The sequence below is a fragment of the Cebus imitator genome, unplaced genomic scaffold, assembly GCF_001604975.1.
Source record: "Cebus imitator isolate Cc_AM_T3 unplaced genomic scaffold, Cebus_imitator-1.0 Scaffold4, whole genome shotgun sequence".
In the NCBI taxonomy this organism is placed as follows: Eukaryota; Metazoa; Chordata; class Mammalia; order Primates; family Cebidae; genus Cebus; species Cebus imitator.
Genome location: NW_016107319.1, coordinates 4,540,403 through 4,546,402, shown reverse-complemented (window position 1 = coordinate 4,546,402; position 6,000 = coordinate 4,540,403). Strand labels below are relative to the sequence as shown.

The window sequence follows — 6,000 nt, the reverse complement described above, 5'->3', positions numbered from 1 at the left end:
TTTTGTGTAAAATGCTGTTTCTTTTATGAAACACTGATGATAGTACACAGCGTATATGAGTTTATGTGGGTATGTATGAATGCACTAACTTGGCAAGAAATTTAAAAGTCGTTCATTTTCGTGCAGTCTCTTTACCGTTTTTAAACTTTTATGGAACTGTCCATGAATTTGAGGGCTAGGGGACAAGAAGTCTGAGAATCATTGTAGTTTTGTGAGGGTGCTACAATTGGCCTATTGGCCCCATTTTACAGATGAAAAAAACTAAGGCTTGGAACGGTTATCTCACCTGCTCATGTTCACATAGCTTGCAAGTAGCAGAGCTTGAATTTAAACCAGTTGGTGTGTTTCTGTAGACACAGAGCACCTGCATCATGGGCATATTGCTGCTTTTGCTACAGTGAATAGACTCCCTAGCCTGCCCCTGGCCATAGCTGTGGACCATGCAACCATTTTCAGAATACCAGGACTCTTTGGGCCTTTCTCTGAGGTGTAGACTGGAATCCACCACAACTTTAGACATTCACGATGTTTCCTAGGAGATGATTTGCAGCAGGTCCATTCCTCCACTTGCTGGAAGGCGGGAGTTAAAGAAAGCCTAGCTTTTTGTCCCTTCCCTCTGCCCCTGAATCCTGTGTTTCTGCTTACCCTGAAAACTATGGACAGTGTAGGTATATGTGGAGGTAAATGCAGACATCCTGCTGAGTGGCACAGAGCAGAATGCCAGGTCAGGGAAAGAACTGAGTTGAAAGATCACGTTTTCCAAGCTTGTACTCTATGGGACCCATAGTCTGCAACCAGTGAGGTGACAGGAGAGGCAAGGCTCAAGCATCAAGAGAAGACGCAGTCACGGTGCCTCCTGAGCTTCCTCCTCATCGTCCCTGCAGGGAAGAGGGAAGACAGTTTGGGCCCTGGCTTGTAGGAACAGAAAAGGACTCATTTTCCACTCTTCCTGCTTTATATGTGAGGCTTGGTATAAAGACAAACTACCCCACCCTGTGAGATGGATAGTAGAGAATCAGACATAACTGGGTTTGCATATCAGTCACATCCTTTTTCTTCTACAGAAACATATGCAAGTTTCCAATCTGTAGTCCGTTTCTCAGCAGCCTTGGCACCTGAGGAAGGGGTAGGATGAGAATATGGTAATTTTGATTTTGATTTCTGAAGACATAAGCAGAAAACATTGTCCCTAAGAAGTTATGCTGTAAACGATATGAGATTCTATGTTACTGAAATCCTGTGTGGATGCTAAACTACAATGTAGCTGAGTCCATTCTCTTTTCCATTGCGGATGTTAAGTATCTAGAACATTGCAACTCACTAGTGGGTTTAAGCAGGTATTCATGCACTAGCCAGGGAAAGTTACCACCATGTAAAAAAAAAAAATTATTCTTCAGGACCGTGTAGCCTGGGGTCTTTATAATCACAACAGTTGTAATGGTAGTTGTAGTAGGAAGATAATAATATAATTGTTTCACTTGATTATAAAAGTAATATACAGACATGTTCTTATTGTGAAAATCTAAGCAACATAAATGTGTACAGAGTAAAAATTGAAAAATCCCCAATCACCCCTCCTCTATTACCCTAGATCTAAAGGCATTTATCAGGTTGACTTACATCGTTCCCAGCCCTTTTGTATGCACTTCACATGATTGCATGCATGCCTGTTTGTATACGTGTACATATGCACATGCTTCTGTGGGTGTCTATATGCGTGCACACACATATTTTTAAAGAATTGTAGAGTTTTTTGCTGTGCGTTTTGCTTTGATTTTTCACATGTGAAACTTTATTTTATATGTCTCCTGAAGCTTCTTGGAGATCTTTCTTAGAGATTTTTCCAAGGAAAGCCACACAGATGATTGTTATTCTTTTTAACGGGTGCACTGTATGAATATGGTATACGTTGTTTTAATTGTCTCCTATTGGTTTTTATTACAGTTGACACTTCAGCAACATGAGGGTTAGAGGCGCCAAACCCCAACAAAGTAGAAAATTTGTGTAAAACTTTTTTTTTTTTTTGAGATACGCTCTCACTCTGTTGCCTAGGCTGGTATGCAGTGGCATGATCTCAGCCTACTGCAACTTCTGCCTCCCAGGTTCAAGTGATTCTCATGCCTCAGCCTCCCACGTAGCTGGAACTATAGGTACATGCCACAATGCCTGGCTAAGTTTTGTGGTTTCACCATCTTGGCCAGTCTGCTCTTGAGCTCCTGGCCTTAAGTGATCCACCTGCCTCAGCTTCCCAAAGTGCTGGGATTACAGACATGAGCCAAAATGCCCGGGCCAAAATTTGTGTATGACTTTTGATTTCTCCAAAACTATGATTAGCCCACTATTGACTCAAGGCCTTATCAATAACATAAACAGTGGATTAACACATATTTTTGTGTTATATGCATTATATATGTATTTCTACAATAACATAAGCTAAAGAAAATATTAAGAAAATCATAAGGAAAAGAAAACATAGTTACTATTGATTAAGTAGAAGCAGATCATCATAAATGTCCTCATCTTTGTCATTTTACATGAGGTAGGCTGAGAAGAAGGAGGACGAGGAAAAGGAGGGGTTGGTCTTGCTGTCTCTGGGTCTCTGGGGTGTCAGTGGTGGCAGAGAATCTGTGCATACGTGGTCCTGTGCCATTCACATCTGTGTATTCAAGGGTCAACTGTATTTCCTTTTACAAGCAATGCTAGAGTGAATATCCTGGTTCATGTATCATGTGTCTGTCTCAAATATTTTAGCAGGACAGATATCTATAATTAGAATAGTTACCTTGAAAGATAAGCATATTTTAGATTTTGATAGTGAGCACCAAAATCATCTCCCACCATCTGTGTTTGAGATTACCCATTTTTCCACAGTGATGTCAAATCTATATATGATTGGTGGACATTTTATTCATTTGTTTGGCTTTATTTATTAACTGATGTCACTCTTGGAGGCCAAAGATGGCTGTAAACTCTTCTAAACCACCACTATAATTTTGAAAAGCGCATTTGTAATGGGAGCTAATTGTGAACTGGGTATTGCCTGTACTTGTGTTTCTGCCCTTGCAAGCGTGGCTTATTTTTAGTCCTGGGCTCACTGACAACCCACACCCAGGCTAGAAAGCTAGAGGAGATTGAGGGTCCTTTATGCAGAAGCAGGCTCTAATCTGTAGCCTGGATCCTGTCATTACATGCAAAGCAATTGCTGCTGAATGGTTGGACTTGGCTCTGCCTGGGACGTAGCCCTTTACTCTGAAAGGGGAGAGCTGTACTCATTTGAGTGCTGCCAAAGTGCTGGGCCCTCCGACTCAGTGTCATGGAGTGATCATGCTTTTGCCTAGAGAATATGTCTGAGAAATGGAGCTACTACAAAATACAGCTCAGGGGGACCATCAGGATCTGAGACATTCTGGAGGCCAACAGGCCAGCTGAATGTCTACATTAGAAGTGCAAACTTCTCACTGCTACCCCTAGTAGATTGACCCAAGAGAACTCCAGAATTCATAGAGACATGCTCCTCAATTTACAATGGGGTTTTGTCCGGATAAACCCATTGTAAGTTGTAAATGTCATAAGCAGAAAGTATGTTTTTGACATAGGATATTTTCACCTTATCATGGATTTATCCAGATGTGACCCCGTCACAAGTGGCGGACCATCTGTATTAAACAAATCTTAGGCTTAGACAGTACGATTGGAAAGAGCAGGTACAAGGGGGCTTTCTTGAAGCTAAACCTGCATTTTTCAGAGCAAGTGTGGTTTTTAGGTAGATGTCATTGCCACCTGCCTTACCCTGGTTTCCCTCATTCCCTGATCTTCATCTTGCCTCTTTGTTTTCCTGAGCACTCACCACCATCTATTGTACTGTACTTATTTCTTATCTGTATTATTAACTTTCTGCCATCCCTCCCCCACCCACCAGAATGTAAACTGCATGATGTCAGGGACCTCTGTTTGTCTGGCCTCACTGATACAGACCTGGGAACTAGAACAGTGCCTGGAATGAGATCAGCACTAAGTAAATATGATTCAGGAATTTGAACAAGTCGGTGGATCAAAGTGCTTTTGATAGAGATAAATAATCAGGCTTTCTGAAGATACTTTCATGCTCCCTTTAATGAAGATGGAGAATATGTAGTTGCCCTCATTAAATTTGGAAGTGAAAGTAAATATTTCTAAGTCACACCTTGACATCGCTGCTGAGTAACCTCAGTATAGATGATTACATTGAAGATCAAGTCCTTCTTTCTGTCTAACTGCAGTCTTCCTTGCTCGAGGCATGGCCACTCTCATAGAAAGTATTTTTTTAGTGGATCGTCTGCTATTTTAACAGCCTTGGAAAGTCATAATCGTTATTAAAAAGAGAAAATAAAAAAAATGATTTCCATTCTTCTCTTAAATAACTGGCAAATTCGGGGGAAGAAACAAGTTACAATATTATTGTATGAGTCAAAACCTGGGTAGTTGCCTTGTGCCTAAGAAAGTTTCATTTGAAGATGACGTTATTAATTGCCAATTTTCCTGTACCTTTTCAGCTTCCTATAGGGTATGCATAACCATTCCGTGAAGGGTCCTTGTAGCTGAAATGCAGGCAGGTGGTCCTGGAATGAGTATGAACCCATTGGATGATAAGTGCCCAGACCTTTTTTTTTTTTTTTTTTTAAAGAGAGATAAGAATATTTTCTTTCTCTACTTTTCCCATGTATTGATGTTGGAGAATCATGCTGGATCTAGTGGTCTTGATGGGGCCCTTAGTCTCTGTTGAGATGGATGCACTATCCCCAGATGCTGCTTAAAAGGTTGGCAAAGTTTTGCCATCAGTTGGGCAATGGCTGCGGATATGATGTTACTATTTGATTTGGGGTCATTGGATGTCCTAGTCCTGATTAAGGAGCACTGATGTTATCAATGGGAAAGTGTTCCCCTGGGCTCCTTAATATGGCTGCAATGTCTATGGGGAGGGGACTTATCCCCGTATGTTGTGTTTGCATGTACCAGAGTGGAGGAATGTTCATGCTTAGTTATCCAGAGAACAGAGCCTGACTCCAAATAATTTTGATGTGGTTTTAGGTCTGGTTCTCATTGTTATATTTGCAGATCTTCAGTGTGTCTGACTGTGAAGACCTAAGTTTGAGGGAAAGTCTGAGCCCGTTATTGCAAGATGGATCTGTGGGGATCTAATCACCACAGAGTGGTTCCAACTTTGGGGAGAAAACGGACTGGAAAATCTGAATTGGCTCAGTGCAGCCCAGAGCAGTTATTGGGTCTTTACATAATGTATTTGTTTTTCATTAAACCATTCAGATAAAGTCTTATTAAAGTGCCATGTATTATTTATCATGTTTCTTATGAAAATTAGCTGAAGGAAAAAAATTCTCTTCTTTTCTTGGGGTGTTTACAGGCTTTTCCAGTGCCAGCAAGAGAAAAAAAAAAAATAAAGGAAAGCGGTGCGAACTCGTCAGTACAGCAGATTGCTTGAGGCAACAGTAAAGAATGGGAAAGGGAGAGTGGGGATTGGAAAGGCAGAATGGTTGGCCTTTTATTCCATTTGTGTTCTGTGGAGTGACTTTCTCTTTAGTTTTGTGAATTGCAAAAATAAATAAATAAAGGCAGGTAGGAAGTAAGAGAAGGAAAGAGGGAATTCTTGTATTCGTTAATCAGAGCTTGTATGATGAATGTGACTTCCGATGAAACATACAGCAAACGTATTTCAAACTCACCACTGCCAGCACCTCCCAATACCAGAATACTAGAGAGTACAGAATACCAGCCTCTATTCTCCCAATTCCCCCCCTCCCCTGCCGTGAACTTCTGCCTAAGGCTAAAGGGTTAAGCTTGCTACTGTGTCTCTGCTAAATTGATGGGATTTGTGAGACCCAGAGTGGTTGGAGGCACTGGTTTTCCAAGATGAAAAGTAGAAAGAAACAGCAGTTTGGGGCCTAGTGTTAGGAAGAGGGAAGACTGTACAGTTATTCCAAACAGAAAGACAACAAAAAATAGAGC

The 6,000-nt window shown here is 41.1% G+C and overlaps 1 protein-coding gene across 2 annotated transcripts in view; it reads left to right on the top strand.

The window, feature by feature from the left end:
• Nucleotides 1-6,000, top strand: part of RBFOX1 (RNA binding fox-1 homolog 1) — a 754,257-nt gene that overhangs the window by 325,769 nt on the left and 422,488 nt on the right. The window lies entirely within an intron of this gene.